We start from the raw sequence: 20,412 nt of genomic DNA, 5'->3' as shown, positions 1-20,412 counted from the left end.
GGGTGAGAACAGATGGGTCTGGGCAGGTGTCGTTGATGGAGATAGGGGTGAGAACAGATGGGTCTGGGCAGGTCGTTGTTGGAGATAGGGGTGAGAACAGATGGGTCTGGGTAGGCCGTTGATGGAGATAGGGGTGAGAACAGATGGGTCTGGGCAGGTCGTTGATGGAGATAGGGGTGAGAACAGATGGGTCTGGGTAGGTGTCGTTGATGGAGATAGGGGTGAGAACAGATGGGTCTGGGTAGGTGTCGTTGATGGAGATAGGGGTGAGAACAGCCGGGTCTGGGCAGGTCGTTGATGGAGATAGGGGTGAGAACAGATGGGTCTGGGTAGGTGTCGTTGATGGAGATAGGGGTGAGAACAGATGGGTCTGGGTAGGTGTCGTTGATGGAGATAGGGGTGAGAACAGCCGGGTCTGGGCAGGTCGTTGATGGAGATAGGGGTGAGAACAGATGGGTCTGGGTAGGTGTCGTTGATGGAGATAGGGGTGAGAACAGCCGGGTCAGGGCAGGTCGTTGATGGAGATAGGGGTGAGAACAGATGGGTCTGGGCAGGTCGTTGATGGAGATAGGGGTGGGAACAGATGGGTCTGGGCAGGTCGTTGTTGGAGATAGGGGTGAGAACAGATGGGTCTGGGCAGGTCGTTGATGGAGATAGGGGTGAGAACAGATGGGTCTGGGCAGGTCGTTGATGGAGATAGGGGTGAGAACAGATGGGTCTGGGCAGGTCGTTGTTGGAGATAGGGGTGAGAACAGATGGGTCTGGGTAGGTGTCGTTGATGGAGATAGGGGTGAGAACAGCCGGGTCTGGGCAGGTCGTTGATGGAGATAGGGGTGAGAACAGATGGGTCTGGGCAGGTCGTTGATGGAGATAGGGGTGAGAACAGATGGGTCTGGGTAGGTGTCGTTGATGGAGATAGGGGTGAGAACAGATGGGTCTGGGTAGGTGTCGTTGATGGAGATAGGGGTGAGAACAGCCGGGTCTGGGCAGGTCGTTGATGGAGATAGGGGTGAGAACAGATGGGTCTGGGTAGGTGTCGTTGATGGAGATAGGGGTGAGAACAGCCGGGTCAGGGCAGGTCGTTGATGGAGATAGGGGTGAGAACAGATGGGTCTGGGCAGGTCGTTGATGGAGATAGGGGTGAGAACAGCCGGGTCTGGGCAGGCCGTTGATGGAGATAGGGGTGAGAACAGATGGGTCTGGGTAGGTGTCGTTGATGGAGATAGGGGTGAGAACAGCCGGGTCTGGGCAGGTCGTTGATGGAGATAGGGGTGAGAACAGATGGGTCTGGGTAGGTGTCGTTGATGGAGATAGGGGTGAGAACAGCCGGGTCAGGGCAGGTCGTTGATGGAGTTAGGGGTGAGAACAGATGGGTCTGGGTAGGTGTCGTTGATGGAGATAGGGGTGAGAACAGATGGGTCTGGGCAGGTCGTTGATGGAGATAGGGGTGAGAACAGATGGGTCTGGGTAGGTGTCGTTGATGGAGATAGGGGTGAGAACAGATGGGTCTGGGTAGGTCGTTGATGGAGATAGGGGTGAGAACAGATGGGTCTGGGCAGGTCGTTGATGGAGATAGGGGTGAGAACAGATGGGTCTGGGCAGGTCGTTGATGGAGATAGGGGTGAGAACAGATGGGTCTGGGTAGGTGTCGTTGATGGAGATAGGGGTGAGAACAGCCGGGTCTGGGCAGGTCGTTGATGGAGATAGGGGTGAGAACAGATGGGTCTGGGTAGGTGTCGTTGATGGAGATAGGGGTGAGAACAGATGGGTCAGGGCAGGTCGTTGATGGAGATAGGGGTGAGAACAGATGGGTCTGGGCAGGTCGTTGATGGAGATAGGGGTGAGAACAGATGGGTCTGGGCAGGTGTCGTTGATGGAGATAGGGGTGAGAACAGATGGGTCTGGGCAGGTCGTTGATGGAGATAGGGGTGAGAACAGATGGGTCTGGGTAGGTGTCGTTGATGGAGATAGGGGTGAGAACAGCCGGGTCTGGGCAGGTCGTTGATGGAGATAGGGGTGAGAACAGATGGGTCTGGGTAGGTGTCGTTGATGGAGATAGGGGTGAGAACAGATGGGTCTGGGTAGGTGTCGTTGATGGAGATAGGGGTGAGAACAGCCGGGTCTGGGCAGGTCGTTGATGGAGATAGGGGTGAGAACAGATGGGTCTGGGTAGGTGTCGTTGATGGAGATAGGGGTGAGAACAGCCGGGTCAGGGCAGGTCGTTGATGGAGTTAGGGGTGAGAACAGATGGGTCTGGGTAGGTGTCGTTGATGGAGATAGGGGTGAGAACAGATGGGTCTGGGCAGGTCGTTGATGGAGATAGGGGTGAGAACAGATGGGTCTGGGTAGGTGTCGTTGATGGAGATAGGGGTGAGAACAGATGGGTCTGGGTAGGTCGTTGATGGAGATAGGGGTGAGAACAGATGGGTCTGGGCAGGTCGTTGATGGAGATAGGGGTGAGAACAGATGGGTCTGGGTAGGTGTCGTTGATGGAGATAGGGGTGAGAACAGATGGGTCTGGGTAGGTGTCGTTGATGGAGATAGGGGTGAGAACAGATGGGTCTGGGTAGGTGTCGTTGATGGAGATAGGGGTGAGAACAGCCGGGTCAGGGCAGGTCGTTGATGGAGATAGGGGTGAGAACAGCCGGGTCAGGGCAGGTCGTTGATGGAGATAGGGGTGAGAACAGATGGGTCTGGGCAGGTCGTTGATGGAGATAGGGGTGAGAACAGATGGGTCTGGGCAGGTCGTTGATGGAGATAGGGGTGAGAACAGATGGGTCTGGGCAGGTCGTTGTTGGAGATAGGGGTGAGAACAGATGGGTCTGGGTAGGTGTCGTTGATGGAGATAGGGGTGAGAACAGCCGGGTCTGGGCAGGTCGTTGATGGAGATAGGGGTGAGAACAGATGGGTCTGGGCAGGTCGTTGATGGAGATAGGGGTGAGAACAGATGGGTCTGGGTAGGTGTCGTTGATGGAGATAGGGGTGAGAACAGATGGGTCTGGGTAGGTGTCGTTGATGGAGATAGGGGTGAGAACAGCCGGGTCTGGGCAGGTCGTTGATGGAGATAGGGGTGAGAACAGATGGGTCTGGGTAGGTGTCGTTGATGGAGATAGGGGTGAGAACAGCCGGGTCAGGGCAGGTCGTTGATGGAGATAGGGGTGAGAACAGATGGGTCTGGGCAGGTCGTTGATGGAGATAGGGGTGAGAACAGCCGGGTCTGGGCAGGCCGTTGATGGAGATAGGGGTGAGAACAGATGGGTCTGGGTAGGTGTCGTTGATGGAGATAGGGGTGAGAACAGATGGGTCTGGGTAGGTCGTTGATGGAGATAGGGGTGAGAACAGATGGGTCTGGGCAGGTCGTTGATGGAGATAGGGGTGAGAACAGATGGGTCTGGGCAGGTCGTTGATGGAGATAGGGGTGAGAACAGATGGGTCTGGGTAGGTGTCGTTGATGGAGATAGGGGTGAGAACAGATGGGTCTGGGCAGGTCGTTGATGGAGTTAGGGGTGAGAACAGATGGGTCTGGGCAGGTCGTTGATGGAGATAGGGGTGAGAACAGATGGGTCTGGGCAGGTCGTTGATGGAGATAGGGGGGAGAACAGCCGGGTCTGGGCAGGTCGTTGATGGAGATAGGGGTGAGAACAGCCGGGTCTGGGCAGGCCGTTGATGGAGATAGGGGTGAGAACAGATGGGTCTGGGTAGGTGTCGTTGATGGAGATAGGGGTGAGAACAGATGGGTCTGGGCAGGTCGTTGATGGAGATAGGGGTGAGAACAGATGGGTCTGGGCAGGTCGTTGATGGAGATAGGGGTGAGAACAGATGGGTCTGGGTAGGTGTCGTTGATGGAGATAGGGGTGAGAACAGCCGGGTCTGGGCAGGTCGTTGATGGAGATAGGGGTGAGAACAGATGGGTCTGGGTAGGTGTCGTTGATGGAGATAGGGGTGAGAACAGATGGGTCAGGGCAGGTCGTTGATGGAGATAGGGGTGAGAACAGATGGGTCTGGGCAGGTCGTTGATGGAGATAGGGGTGAGAACAGATGGGTCTGGGCAGGTGTCTCCTGAGTGGCGCAGTGGTCTAAGGCGCCGCATCGCAGTGCTAACTGTGCCACTAGAGATCCTGGTTCGAATCCAGGCTCTGTCGCAGCCGGCCGTGACCGGGAGACTCATGGGCGGCGCACAATTGGCCCAGTGTCGTCCAGGGTAGGGGAGGGAATGGCCGGCAGGGATGTAGCTCAGTTGATAGAGCATGGTGTTTGCAACGCCAGGGTTGTGGGTTCGAGTCCCACGGGGGGCCAGTATAAAAAATATATATGTATTCACTAACTGTAAGTCGCTCTGGATAAGAGCGTCTGCTAAATGACTTAAACGTAAACGTAAACGTAAACGTGTCGTTGATGGAGATAGGGGTGAGAACAGATGGGTCTGGGCAGGTCGTTGATGGAGATAGGGGTGAGAACAGATGGGTCTGGGCAGGTGTCGTTGATGGAGATAGGGGTGAGAACAGATGGGTCTGGGCAGGTCGTTGTTGGAGATAGGGGTGAGAACAGATGGGTCTGGGTAGGCCGTTGATGGAGATAGGGGTGAGAACAGATGGGTCTGGGCAGGTCGTTGATGGAGATAGGGGTGAGAACAGATGGGTCTGGGTAGGTGTCGTTGATGGAGATAGGGGTGAGAACAGATGGGTCTGGGTAGGTGTCGTTGATGGAGATAGGGGTGAGAACAGCCGGGTCTGGGCAGGTCGTTGATGGAGATAGGGGTGAGAACAGATGGGTCTGGGTAGGTGTCGTTGATGGAGATAGGGGTGAGAACAGATGGGTCTGGGTAGGTGTCGTTGATGGAGATAGGGGTGAGAACAGCCGGGTCTGGGCAGGTCGTTGATGGAGATAGGGGTGAGAACAGATGGGTCTGGGTAGGTGTCGTTGATGGAGATAGGGGTGAGAACAGCCGGGTCAGGGCAGGTCGTTGATGGAGATAGGGGTGAGAACAGATGGGTCTGGGCAGGTCGTTGATGGAGATAGGGGTGGGAACAGATGGGTCTGGGCAGGTCGTTGTTGGAGATAGGGGTGAGAACAGATGGGTCTGGGCAGGTCGTTGATGGAGATAGGGGTGAGAACAGATGGGTCTGGGCAGGTCGTTGATGGAGATAGGGGTGAGAACAGATGGGTCTGGGCAGGTCGTTGATGGAGATAGGGGTGAGAACAGATGGGTCTGGGCAGGTCGTTGATGGAGATAGGGGTGAGAACAGATGGGTCTGGGCAGGTCGTTGATGGAGATAGGGGTGAGAACAGATGGGTCTGGGCAGGTCGTTGATGGAGATAGGGGTGGGAACAGATGGGTCTGGGCAGGTCGTTGTTGGAGATAGGGGTGAGAACAGATGGGTCTGGGTAGGCCGTTGATGGAGATAGGGGTGAGAACAGATGGGTCTGGGTAGGCCGTTGATGGAGATAGGGGTGAGAACAGATGGGTCTGGGCAGGTCGTTGATGGAGATAGGGGTGAGAACAGCCGGGTCTGGGCAGGCCGTTGATGGAGATAGGGGTGAGAACAGATGGGTCTGGGCAGGCCGTTGATGGAGATAGGGATGAGAACAGATGGGTCTGGGCAGGTCGTTGATGGAGATAGGGGTGAGAACAGATGGGTCTGGGCAGGTCGTTGATGGAGATAGGGGTGAGAACAGATGGGTCTGGGCAGGCCGTTGATGGAGATAGGGGTGAGAACAGATGGGTCTGGGCAGGCCGTTGATGGAGATAGGGGTGAGAACAGATGGGTCTGGGCAGGTCGTTGATGGAGATAGGGGTGAGAACAGATGGGTCTGGGCAGGTCGTTGATGGAGATAGGGGTGAGAACAGATGGGTCTGGGCAGGTCGTTGATGGAGATAGGGGTGGGAACAGATGGGTCTGGGCAGGTCGTTGTTGGAGATAGGGGTGAGAACAGATGGGTCTGGGTAGGCCGTTGATGGAGATAGGGGTGAGAACAGATGGGTCTGGGTAGGCCGTTGATGGAGATAGGGGTGAGAACAGATGGGTCTGGGCAGGTCGTTGATGGAGATAGGGGTGAGAACAGCCGGGTCTGGGCAGGCCGTTGATGGAGATAGGGGTGAGAACAGATGGGTCTGGGCAGGCCGTTGATGGAGATAGGGGTGAGAACAGATGGGTCTGGGCAGGTCGTTGATGGAGATAGGGGTGAGAACAGATGGGTCTGGGCAGGTCGTTGATGGAGATAGGGGTGAGAACAGATGGGTCTGGGCAGGCCGTTGATGGAGATAGGGGTGAGAACAGATGGGTCTGGGCAGGCCGTTGATGGAGATAGGGGTGAGAACAGATGGGTCTGGGTAGGTGTCGTTGATGGAGATAGGGGTGAGAACAGATGGGTCTGGGCAGGTCGTTGATGGAGATAGGGGTGAGAACAGATGGGTCTGGGCAGGCCGTTGATGGAGATAGGGGTGAGAACAGATGGGTCTGGGTAGGTGTCGTTGATGGAGATAGGGGTGAGAACAGATGGGTCTGGGTAGGTGTCGTTGATGGAGATAGGGGTGAGAACAGATGGGTCTGGGTAGGTGTCGTTGATGGAGATAGGGGTGAGAACAGCCGGGTCAGGGCAGGTCGTTGATGGAGATAGGGGTGAGAACAGATGGGTCTGGGCAGGTCGTTGATGGAGATAGGGGTGAGAACAGATGGGTCTGGGTAGGCCGTTGATGGAGATAGGGGTGAGAACAGATGGGTCTGGGTAGGTGTCGTTGATGGAGATAGGGGTGAGAACAGATGGGTCTGGGCAGGTCGTTGATGGAGATAGGGGTGAGAACAGATGGGTCTGGGTAGGTGTGATGATGGAGATAGGGGTGAGAACAGCCGGGTCTGGGCAGGTCGTTGATGGAGATAGGGGTGAGAACAGATGGGTCTGGGTAGGTGTGATGATGGAGATAGGGGTGAGAACAGCCGGGTCTGGGCAGGTCGTTGATGGAGATAGGGGTGAGAACAGATGGGTCTGGGTAGGTGTCGTTGATGGAGATAGGGGTGAGAACAGATGGGTCTGGGTAGGTGTCGTTGATGGAGATAGGGGTGAGAACAGATGGGTCTGGGCAGGTCGTTGTTGGAGATAGGGGTGAGAACAGATGGGTCTGGGTAGGTGTCGTTGATGGAGATAGGGGTGAGAACAGATGGGTCTGGGTAGGTGTCGTTGATGGAGATAGGGGTGAGAACAGATGGGTCTGGGCAGGTCGTTGATGGAGATAGGGGTGAGAACAGCCGGGTCTGGGCAGGCCGTTGATGGAGATAGGGGTGAGAACAGATGGGTCTGGGCAGGTCGTTGATGGAGATAGGGGTGAGAACAGATGTGTCTGAGTAGGTGTCGTTGATGGAGATAGGGGTGAGAACAGATGGGTCTGGGCAGGTCGTTGATGGAGATAGGGGTGAGAACAGATGGGTCTGGGCAGGTCGTTGATGGAGATAGGGGTGAGAACAGATGGGTCTGGGTAGGCCGTTGATGGAGATAGGGGTGAGAACAGATGGGTCTGGGTAGGTGTCGTTGATGGAGATAGGGGTGAGAACAGATGGGTCTGGGCAGGTCGTTGATGGAGATAGGGGTGAGAACAGATGGGTCTGGGTAGGTGTCGTTGATGGAGATAGGGGTGAGAACAGATGGGTCTGGGCAGGTCGTTGATGGAGATAGGGGTGAGAACAGATGGGTCTGGGTAGGTGTCGTTGATGGAGATAGGGGTGAGAACAGATGGGTCTGGGTAGGTGTGATGATGGAGATAGGGGTGGGAACAGATGGGTCTGGGCAGGCCGTTGATGGAGATAGGGGTGAGAACAGCCGGGTCTGGGCAGGCCGTTGATGGAGATAGGGGTGAGAACAGATGGGTCTGGGCAGGTCGTTGATGGAGATAGGGGTGAGAACAGCCGGGTCTGGGTAGGTCGTTGATGGAGATAGGGGTGAGAACAGATGGGTCTGGGTAGGTGTGATGATGGAGATAGGGGTGAGAACAGATGGGTCTGGGCAGGTGTCGTTGATGGAGATAGGGGTGAGAACAGCCGGGTCTGGGCAGGTCGTTGATGGAGATAGGGGTGAGAACAGATGGGTCTGGGTAGGTGTCGTTGATGGAGATAGGGGTGAGAACAGCCGGGTCTGGGCAGGTCGTTGATGGAGATAGGGGTGAGAACAGATGGGTCTGGGTAGGTGTCGTTGATGGAGATAGGTGTGAGAACAGATGGGTCTGGGTAGGCCGTTGATGGAGATAGGGGTGAGAACAGATGGGTCTGGGCAGGTCGTTGATGGAGATAGGGGTGAGAACAGATGGGTCTGGGTAGGCCGTTGATGGAGATAGGGGTGAGAACAGATGGGTCTGGGCAGGTCGTTGATGGAGATAGGGGTGAGAACAGATGGGTCTGGGCAGGTCGTTGATGGAGATAGGGGTGAGAACAGATGGGTCTGGGCAGGTCGTTGATGGAGATAGGGGTGAGAACAGATGGGTCTGGGCAGGTCGTTGATGGAGATAGGGGGGAGAACAGATGGGTCTGGGCAGGTCGTTGATGGAGATAGGGGTGAGAACAGATGGGTCTGGGCAGGTCGTTGATGGAGATAGGGGTGAGAACAGATGGGTCTGGGCAGGTGTCTCCTGAGTGGCGCAGTGGTCTAAGGCGCCGCATCGCAGTGCTAACTGTGCCACTAGAGATCCTGGTTCGAATCCAGGCTCTGTCGCAGCCGGCCGTGACCGGGAGACTCATGGGCGGCGCACAATTGGCCCAGTGTCGTCCAGGGTAGGGGAGGGAATGGCCGGCAGGGATGTAGCTCAGTTGATAGAGCATGGTGATTGCAACGCCAGGGTTGTGGGTTCGAGTCCCACGGGGGGCCAGTATAAAAAATATATATGTATTCACTAACTGTAAGTCGCTCTGGATAAGAGCGTCTGCTAAATGACTTAAACGTAAACGTAAACGTAAACGTGTCGTTGATGGAGATAGGGGTGAGAACAGATGGGTCTGGGCAGGTCGTTGATGGAGATAGGGGTGAGAACAGATGGGTCTGGGCAGGTGTCGTTGATGGAGATAGGGGTGAGAACAGATGGGTCTGGGCAGGTCGTTGTTGGAGATAGGGGTGAGAACAGATGGGTCTGGGTAGGCCGTTGATGGAGATAGGGGTGAGAACAGATGGGTCTGGGCAGGTCGTTGATGGAGATAGGGGTGAGAACAGATGGGTCTGGGTAGGTGTCGTTGATGGAGATAGGGGTGAGAACAGATGGGTCTGGGTAGGTGTCGTTGATGGAGATAGGGGTGAGAACAGCCGGGTCTGGGCAGGTCGTTGATGGAGATAGGGGTGAGAACAGATGGGTCTGGGTAGGTGTCGTTGATGGAGATAGGGGTGAGAACAGATGGGTCTGGGTAGGTGTCGTTGATGGAGATAGGGGTGAGAACAGCCGGGTCTGGGCAGGTCGTTGATGGAGATAGGGGTGAGAACAGATGGGTCTGGGTAGGTGTCGTTGATGGAGATAGGGGTGAGAACAGCCGGGTCAGGGCAGGTCGTTGATGGAGATAGGGGTGAGAACAGATGGGTCTGGGCAGGTCGTTGATGGAGATAGGGGTGGGAACAGATGGGTCTGGGCAGGTCGTTGTTGGAGATAGGGGTGAGAACAGATGGGTCTGGGCAGGTCGTTGATGGAGATAGGGGTGAGAACAGATGGGTCTGGGCAGGTCGTTGATGGAGATAGGGGTGAGAACAGATGGGTCTGGGCAGGTCGTTGATGGAGATAGGGGTGAGAACAGATGGGTCTGGGCAGGTCGTTGATGGAGATAGGGGTGAGAACAGATGGGTCTGGGCAGGTCGTTGATGGAGATAGGGGTGAGAACAGATGGGTCTGGGCAGGTCGTTGATGGAGATAGGGGTGGGAACAGATGGGTCTGGGCAGGTCGTTGTTGGAGATAGGGGTGAGAACAGATGGGTCTGGGTAGGCCGTTGATGGAGATAGGGGTGAGAACAGATGGGTCTGGGTAGGCCGTTGATGGAGATAGGGGTGAGAACAGATGGGTCTGGGCAGGTCGTTGATGGAGATAGGGGTGAGAACAGCCGGGTCTGGGCAGGCCGTTGATGGAGATAGGGGTGAGAACAGATGGGTCTGGGCAGGCCGTTGATGGAGATAGGGATGAGAACAGATGGGTCTGGGCAGGTCGTTGATGGAGATAGGGGTGAGAACAGATGGGTCTGGGCAGGTCGTTGATGGAGATAGGGGTGAGAACAGATGGGTCTGGGCAGGCCGTTGATGGAGATAGGGGTGAGAACAGATGGGTCTGGGCAGGCCGTTGATGGAGATAGGGGTGAGAACAGATGGGTCTGGGCAGGTCGTTGATGGAGATAGGGGTGAGAACAGATGGGTCTGGGCAGGTCGTTGATGGAGATAGGGGTGAGAACAGATGGGTCTGGGCAGGTCGTTGATGGAGATAGGGGTGGGAACAGATGGGTCTGGGCAGGTCGTTGTTGGAGATAGGGGTGAGAACAGATGGGTCTGGGTAGGCCGTTGATGGAGATAGGGGTGAGAACAGATGGGTCTGGGTAGGCCGTTGATGGAGATAGGGGTGAGAACAGATGGGTCTGGGCAGGTCGTTGATGGAGATAGGGGTGAGAACAGCCGGGTCTGGGCAGGCCGTTGATGGAGATAGGGGTGAGAACAGATGGGTCTGGGCAGGCCGTTGATGGAGATAGGGGTGAGAACAGATGGGTCTGGGCAGGTCGTTGATGGAGATAGGGGTGAGAACAGATGGGTCTGGGCAGGTCGTTGATGGAGATAGGGGTGAGAACAGATGGGTCTGGGCAGGCCGTTGATGGAGATAGGGGTGAGAACAGATGGGTCTGGGCAGGCCGTTGATGGAGATAGGGGTGAGAACAGATGGGTCTGGGTAGGTGTCGTTGATGGAGATAGGGGTGAGAACAGATGGGTCTGGGCAGGTCGTTGATGGAGATAGGGGTGAGAACAGATGGGTCTGGGCAGGCCGTTGATGGAGATAGGGGTGAGAACAGATGGGTCTGGGTAGGTGTCGTTGATGGAGATAGGGGTGAGAACAGATGGGTCTGGGTAGGTGTCGTTGATGGAGATAGGGGTGAGAACAGATGGGTCTGGGTAGGTGTCGTTGATGGAGATAGGGGTGAGAACAGCCGGGTCAGGGCAGGTCGTTGATGGAGATAGGGGTGAGAACAGATGGGTCTGGGCAGGTCGTTGATGGAGATAGGGGTGAGAACAGATGGGTCTGGGTAGGCCGTTGATGGAGATAGGGGTGAGAACAGATGGGTCTGGGTAGGTGTCGTTGATGGAGATAGGGGTGAGAACAGATGGGTCTGGGCAGGTCGTTGATGGAGATAGGGGTGAGAACAGATGGGTCTGGGTAGGTGTGATGATGGAGATAGGGGTGAGAACAGCCGGGTCTGGGCAGGTCGTTGATGGAGATAGGGGTGAGAACAGATGGGTCTGGGTAGGTGTGATGATGGAGATAGGGGTGAGAACAGCCGGGTCTGGGCAGGTCGTTGATGGAGATAGGGGTGAGAACAGATGGGTCTGGGTAGGTGTCGTTGATGGAGATAGGGGTGAGAACAGATGGGTCTGGGTAGGTGTCGTTGATGGAGATAGGGGTGAGAACAGATGGGTCTGGGCAGGTCGTTGTTGGAGATAGGGGTGAGAACAGATGGGTCTGGGTAGGTGTCGTTGATGGAGATAGGGGTGAGAACAGATGGGTCTGGGTAGGTGTCGTTGATGGAGATAGGGGTGAGAACAGATGGGTCTGGGCAGGTCGTTGATGGAGATAGGGGTGAGAACAGCCGGGTCTGGGCAGGCCGTTGATGGAGATAGGGGTGAGAACAGATGGGTCTGGGCAGGTCGTTGATGGAGATAGGGGTGAGAACAGATGTGTCTGAGTAGGTGTCGTTGATGGAGATAGGGGTGAGAACAGATGGGTCTGGGCAGGTCGTTGATGGAGATAGGGGTGAGAACAGATGGGTCTGGGCAGGTCGTTGATGGAGATAGGGGTGAGAACAGATGGGTCTGGGTAGGCCGTTGATGGAGATAGGGGTGAGAACAGATGGGTCTGGGTAGGTGTCGTTGATGGAGATAGGGGTGAGAACAGATGGGTCTGGGCAGGTCGTTGATGGAGATAGGGGTGAGAACAGATGGGTCTGGGTAGGTGTCGTTGATGGAGATAGGGGTGAGAACAGATGGGTCTGGGCAGGTCGTTGATGGAGATAGGGGTGAGAACAGATGGGTCTGGGTAGGTGTCGTTGATGGAGATAGGGGTGAGAACAGATGGGTCTGGGTAGGTGTGATGATGGAGATAGGGGTGGGAACAGATGGGTCTGGGCAGGCCGTTGATGGAGATAGGGGTGAGAACAGCCGGGTCTGGGCAGGCCGTTGATGGAGATAGGGGTGAGAACAGATGGGTCTGGGCAGGTCGTTGATGGAGATAGGGGTGAGAACAGCCGGGTCTGGGTAGGTCGTTGATGGAGATAGGGGTGAGAACAGATGGGTCTGGGTAGGTGTGATGATGGAGATAGGGGTGAGAACAGATGGGTCTGGGCAGGTGTCGTTGATGGAGATAGGGGTGAGAACAGCCGGGTCTGGGCAGGTCGTTGATGGAGATAGGGGTGAGAACAGATGGGTCTGGGTAGGTGTCGTTGATGGAGATAGGGGTGAGAACAGCCGGGTCTGGGCAGGTCGTTGATGGAGATAGGGGTGAGAACAGATGGGTCTGGGTAGGTGTCGTTGATGGAGATAGGTGTGAGAACAGATGGGTCTGGGTAGGCCGTTGATGGAGATAGGGGTGAGAACAGATGGGTCTGGGCAGGTCGTTGATGGAGATAGGGGTGAGAACAGATGGGTCTGGGTAGGCCGTTGATGGAGATAGGGGTGAGAACAGATGGGTCTGGGCAGGTCGTTGATGGAGATAGGGGTGAGAACAGATGGGTCTGGGCAGGTCGTTGATGGAGATAGGGGTGAGAACAGATGGGTCTGGGCAGGTCGTTGATGGAGATAGGGGTGAGAACAGATGGGTCTGGGCAGGTCGTTGATGGAGATAGGGGGGAGAACAGATGGGTCTGGGCAGGTCGTTGATGGAGATAGGGGTGAGAACAGATGGGTCTGGGCAGGTCGTTGATGGAGATAGGGGTGAGAACAGATGGGTCTGGGTAGGTCGTTGATGGAGATAGGGGTGAGAACAGATGGGTCTGGGCAGGTCGTTGATGGAGATAGGTCTGGGCAGGTCGTTGATGTTAGTCTGAATGTTGTCTTTTGTATGTGTATGTTTGTACTGTTTGAGAAGAAAAAAATCTTACACAAAATCTATTATGAATATTAGTTTACTTGTCAAAGTAAAGTCTACTGCAACTGTGTGTAAGCCTATACTATTGGCGGATTGGTTTGCAAGGAGGGATTTTCAAACGGCACAATTTATTTTGCCTACACTTTGGTTAAGTAAAGCAGAAACGTATCAGGTTTGTTTAAACTTATTTGATTAGTGGCAAAGGTTTGTTCTCTGTCTCATTATTACTATACTAGGTTTTTATTCACAAATAACTTTCTGAGATGGAACTCCGCTAGGCCTATAGATTCATTCAATGGTTGATCATGAAAGAGTAGGCTATGCTACTAAGCTATGCCTAGGCCAAAAAGTCACATTGAAATCAAATGGAGACTGGGGAGAAAAAGGGAAATTCTGATTTTAAAACTAAGCCAGACAACAGAGTGTCCGGTGCAAAAGGCCCAAGATTATTCCACATTGGTGATGAGAGGGAAAACAAAACATTAGGCACTTTCTGACATTTTGCTCTGCTTTGGTGCCCTCTGCTCCATCTACAATCTGTGAGAACAGCTGGGTCTGGGCAGGCTCTATCTACAATCTGTATTGTTCTCTCGCATTATGTGAATAGTCCAACTACCACATTTACTGTAGGTAGTGCATTCAGAAAGTATTTAGACCACTTGACTTTTTCCACATTTTGTTACATTACAGCCTTATTGTAAAATTGATTAAATTGTTTTTTTCCCTATTTCTACACACAATACCCCATAATGACAAAGCAAAAACAGGTTTGTAGAAATGTTTGCAAATGTATTTTTAAAACCGCTGGAAATATTACATTTACATAAGTATTCAGGCCCTTTACTCAGTACTATGTTGAAGCACCTTTGGCAGCAATTACAGCCTCGAGTATTCTTGGGTATGACGCTACAAGTTTGGCACACCTGAATTTGGGAAGTTTCTCCCATTCTTCTCTGCAGATCCTCTCAAGCTCTGTCAGGTTGGATGGAGAGCATCACTGCACAGCTATTTTCAGGTCTCTCCAGAGAAGTTAGATCGGGTTCAAGTCCGGGCTCTGGCTGGGCCACTCAAGGACATTCAGAGACTTGTCCCGAAGCCACTCCTGCGTTGTCTTGGCTGTGTGCTTAGTGTCGTTGTCCTGTTGGCAGGTGAACCTTCACCCCAGTCTGAGGTCCTGATCACCGTGGAGCAGGTTTTCATCAAGGATCTCTCTGTACTTCATCTTTGCCTCGATCCTGACTAGTCTCCCAGTCCCTGCCGCTGAAAAACATCCCCACAGCATGATGCTGCCAACACCATGTTTCACCGTAGGGATGGTTCCAGGTTTCCTCCAGATGTGACGCTTGGCATTCAGGACAAAGAGTTCAATCTTGGTTTCATTAGACCAGAGAATCTTGTTTCTCAGTCAGAGTCCTTTAGGTGCCTTTTGGCAAACTCCAAGCGGGTTGTCATGTGCCTTTTACTGAGGAGTGGCTTCCGTCTGGCCACTCTACCATAAAGGCCTGCTTGTCCTTCTGGAAGCTTCTCCCATCTCCACAGAGACCATCGGGTTCTTGGTCAACTCCCTGATAAAGGCCATTCTCCCCCGATTGCTCACTGTGTTCTAGGGGACCTTCAAAGCTGCAAACATTTTTTGGTACCCTTCCCCAGATCTGTGCCTCGACACAATCCTTTCTCGAACCTCTAAGGACAATTCCTTCGACATCATGGCTTGGTTTTTGCTCTGACAAGCATTTTCAACTGTGTGACCTTATATAGACAGGTGTGTGCCTTTCCAAATCATGACCAATCAATTGAATTTAACACAGGTGGACTCCAATCAAGTTGTAGAAACATCTCAAGGATGATCAATGGAAATACGATGCACCTGAGCTCAATTTCTAGTCTCATTGCAAAGGGTCTGAACAGTTATGTAAATACATTTGCTTGTAGCGTCATACCCAAGAAGAATCTATGCTGTTATCACTGCCAAAGGTGCTTCAACAAAGTACTGAGTAAAGGATCTGAATACTTATATAAATGTTTTTAAAAAATCTAAAAACCTGTTTTCGCTTTGTCATTATAGGGTATTGTGTGTAGATTGATGAATAAGGCTGTAACGTAACAAAATGTGAAAAAAGTCAAGGGGTCTGAATACTTTCCGAATGCACTGTAAGTCTAGTTATCACATGTATTGAACATTTTTGCTGTGGCAAACAGGGAATAGGCCATTTGGCATGTCGCCCTATTGTGTGCTGCCAGACGCCAGCAGTGCAAATATGCTAAACCATCATTTGTGATATCACGATGTCATCACCATCAACGATGGCTGATAGACAAAGCAATCGCTAAAGTGTACTTACTGATGTCAAAGGCATAGAGGACGTTGCATGCCCCCTCCGTGTCGTTACGACCCCCCCAGATGTAGATGGTATCTTCCAGCAGTACGGCTGTGTGACCGTAGCGCATATAGGGAACATCCCTGGCATGCTCCATAGCGCATATAGGGAACATCCCTGGCATGCTCCATACCGCCTGTCCTCACTGGGGGCAACTTCATCCACCGAAGAGAAACTAGACAGGAGACAGAGACACTAGAATTACTACAGAGACACTATTATTACTACAGAGACACTAGTATTACTACAGAGACACTAGTATTACTACAGAGGACAGAGAGACACTAGTATTACTACAGAGACACTAGTATTACTACAGAGGACAGAGAGACACTAGTATTACTACAGAGACACTAGTATTACTACAGAGGACAGAGAGACACTAGTATTACTACAGAGACACTAGTATTACTACAGAGACACTAGTATTACTACAGAGACACTAGTATTACTACAGAGACACTAGTATTACTACAGAGACACTAGTATTACTACAGAGACACTAGTATTACTACAGAGGACAGAGAGACACTAGTATTACTACAGAGACACTAGCATTACTACAGAGGACAGAGAGACACTAGTATTACTACAGAGAGACACTAGTATTACTACAGAGAGACACTAGTATTACTACAGAGACACTAGTATTACTACAGAGATACTAGTATTACTACAGAGATACTAGTATTACTACAGAGAGACACTAGTATTACTACAGAGAGACAAAAGTATTACTACAGAGGACAGAGAGACACTAGTATTACTACAGAGACACTAGTATTACTACAGAGGACAGAGAGACACTAGTATTACTACAGAGACACTAGTATTACTACAGAGACACTAGTATTACTACATAGACACTAGTATTACTACAAAGAGACAAAAGTATTACTACAGAGGACAGAGGGACACTAGTATTACTACAGCGACACTAGTATTACTACAGAGGACAGAGAGACACTAGTATTACTACAGAGAGACACTAGTATTACTACAGAGAGACACTATTATTACTACAGAGACACTATTATTACTACAGAGAGACACTAGTATTACTACAGAGGACAGAGAGACACTAGTATTACTACAGAGACACTAGTATTACTACATAGGACAGAGAGACACTAGTATTACTACAGAGACACTAGTATTACTACAGAGACACTAGTATTACTACAGAGACACTAGTATTACTACAAAGAGACAAAAGTATTACTACAGAGGACAGAGGGACACTAGTATTACTACAGAGACACTATTATTACTACAGAGGACAGAGAGACACTAGTATTACTACAGAGAGACACTAGTATTACTACAGAGAGACACTAGTATTACTACAGAGAGACACTAATATTACTACAGAGAGACACTAGTATTATTACAGAGACACTAGTATTATTACAGAGAGACACTAGTATTACTACAGAGAGACACTAGTATTACTACAGAGAGACACTATTATTACTACAGAGACACTATTATTACTACAGAGAGACACTATTATTACTACAGAGAGACACTAGTATTACTACAGAGGACAGAGATACACTAGTATTACTACATAGACACTAGTATTATTACAGAGACACTAGTATTATTACAGAGAGACACTAGTATTATTACAGAGAGACACTAGTATTACTACAGAGAGACACTAGTATTACTACAGAGGAAAGAGAGACACTAGTATTACTACAGAGACACACTAGTATTCCTACATAGACACTAGTATTACTACAGAGATACACTAGTATTACTACAGAGAGACACTAGTATTACTACAGAGACACACTATTATTACTACAGAGACACTAGTATTACTACAGAGACACTATTATTACTACAGAGACACTAGTATTACTACAGAGATACACTAGTATTACTACAGAGACACTAGTATTACTACAGAGACACTAGTATTACTACAAAGAGACAAAATTATTACTACAGAGGACAGAGAGACACTAGTATTACTACAGAGACACTAGTATTACTACAGAGGACAGAGAGACACTAGTATTACTACAGAGAGACACTAGTATTACTACAGAGATACTAGTATTACTACAGAGAGACACTAGTATTATTACAGAGGACAGAGAGACACTATTATTACTACAGAGACACTAGTATTACTACAGAGACACTATTATTACTACAGAGACACTAGTATTACTACAGAGACACTATTATTACTACAGAGACAATAGTATTACCACAGAGATACACTAGTATTACTACAGAGACACTAGTATTACTACAGAGACACTAGTATTACTACAGAGACACTAGTATTACTACATAGACACTAGTATTATTACAGAGACACTAGTATTATTACAGAGAGACACTAGTATTACTACAGAGAGACACTAGTATTACTACAGAGGACAGAGAGACACTAGTATTACTACAGAGACACACTAGTATTCCTACATAGACACGAGTATTACTACAGAGATACACTAGTATTACTACAGAGAGACACTAGTATTACTACAGAGACACACTATTATTACTACAGAGACACTATTATTACTACAGAGACAATATTATTACTACAGAGACACTAGTATTACTACAGAGATACACTAGTATTACTACAGAGACACTAGTATTACTACAGAGACACTAGTATTACTACAAAGAGACAAAATTATTACTACAGAGGACAGAGAGACACTAGTATTACTACAGAGACACTAGTATTACTACAGAGGACAGAGAGACACTAGTATTACTACAGAGAGACACTAGTATTACTACAGAGATACTAGTATTACTACAGAGAGACACTAGTATTATTACAGAGGACAGAGAGACACTATTATTACTACAGAGACACTAGTATTACTACAGAGACACTATTATTACTACAGAGACACTAGTATTACTACAGAGATACACTAGTATTACTACAGAGACACTAGTATTACTACAGAGACACTAGTATTACTACAAAGAGACAAAATTATTACTACAGAGGACAGAGAGACACTAGTATTACTACAGAGACACTAGTATTACTACAGAGGACAGAGAGACACTAGTATTACTACAGAGAGACACTAGTATTACTACAGAGATACTAGTATTACTACAGAGAGACACTAGTATTATTACAGAGGACAGAGAGACACTAGTATTACTACAGAGACACTATTATTACTACAGAGAGACACTAGTATTACTACAGAGAGACACTAGTATTACTACAGAGAGACACTAGTATTACTACAGAGACACACTAGTATTACTACAGAGACACACTGGTATTACTACAGAGGACAGAGAGAAACTAGTATTACTACAGAGACAATAGTATTACTACAGAGAGACACTAGTATTACTACAGAGAGACACTAGAATTACTACAAAGGACAGAGAGACTAGTATTACTACAGAGACACTGGTATTACTACAGAGGACATAGAGACACTAGTATTACTACAGAGAGACACTAGTATTACTACAGAGACACTAGTATTACTACAGAGAGACACTAGTATTACTACAGAGAGACACTAGTATTACTACAGAGAGACAATAGTATTACTACAGAGACACTAGTATTACTACAGAGAGACACTATTATTACTACAGAGGACAGAGAGACACTAGTATTACTACAGAGAGACAATAGTATTACTACAGAGAGACACTAGTATTACTACAGAGGACAGAGATACACTAGTATTACTACAGAGAAACACTAGTATTCGTACAGAGGACAGAAATACACAAGTATTACTACAGAGAGACACTAGTATTACTACAGAGGACAGAGAGACACTAGTATTACTACAGAGAGACTAGTATTACTACAGAGACACTAGTATTACTACAGAGGACTGAGAGACACTAGTATTACTACAGAGACAATAGTATTACTACAGAGGACAGAGAGACACTAGTATTACTACAGAGAGACACTAGTATTACTACAGAGAGACACTAGTATTATTACAGAGGACAGAGAGACACTAGTATTACTACAGAGACACTAGTATTACTACAGAGAGACACTAGTATTACTACAGAGAGACACTAGAATTACTACAGAGGACAGAGAGACACTAGTATTACTACAGAGACACTAGTATTACCACAGAGGACATAGAGACACTAGTATTACTACAGAGAGACACTAGTATTACTACAGAGACACTAGTATTACTACAGAGACACTAGTATTACTACAGAGACACTAGTATTACTACAGAGATACACTAGTATTACTACAGAGAGACACTAGTATTACTACAGAGAGACACTAGTATTACTAAAGATACACTAGTATTACTACAGAGAGACACTAGTATTACTACAGAGAGACACTAGTATTACTACAGAGGACAGAGAGACACTAGTATTACTACAGAGAGACACTAGTATTACTACAGAGAGACACAATAATTACTACAGAGAGACACTAGTATTAATACAGAGAGACACTAGTATTAGTACAGAGAGACACTAGTATTACTAAAGAGAGACAATAGTATTACTACAGAGAGACACTAGTATTACTACAGAGGACAGAAATACACAAGTATTACTACAGAGAGACACTAGTATTACTACAGAGGACAGAGAGACACTAGTATTACTACAGAGAGACTAGTACTACTGAGACACTAGTATTACTACAGAGAGACACTAGTATTACTACAGAGAGACACTAGTATTACTACAGAGACACTAGTATTACTACAGAAACACTAAAATTACTA

General features: G+C 49.7%; 1 pseudogene across 1 annotated transcript in view; it reads right to left on the bottom strand.

Annotated features, from left to right (window-relative positions):
• Nucleotides 1-20,412, bottom strand: part of LOC311100397 (kelch domain-containing protein 3-like) — a 388,555-nt pseudogene that overhangs the window by 321,250 nt on the left and 46,893 nt on the right. The window contains exon 3 of the transcript XR_014615747.1: nt 15,635-15,845. The product of XR_014615747.1 is annotated as a kelch domain-containing protein 3-like (transcript). The remainder of the gene's footprint in view (nt 1-15,634; nt 15,846-20,412) is intronic.

Source organism: Coregonus lavaretus (genome assembly GCF_964263955.1).
Source record: "Coregonus lavaretus genome assembly, chromosome: 25".
NCBI lineage: Eukaryota > Metazoa > Chordata > Actinopteri > Salmoniformes > Salmonidae > Coregonus > Coregonus lavaretus.
Note: the sequence above shows the minus strand (reverse complement) of the source record. Positions and strands in the feature narration are given on the sequence as shown.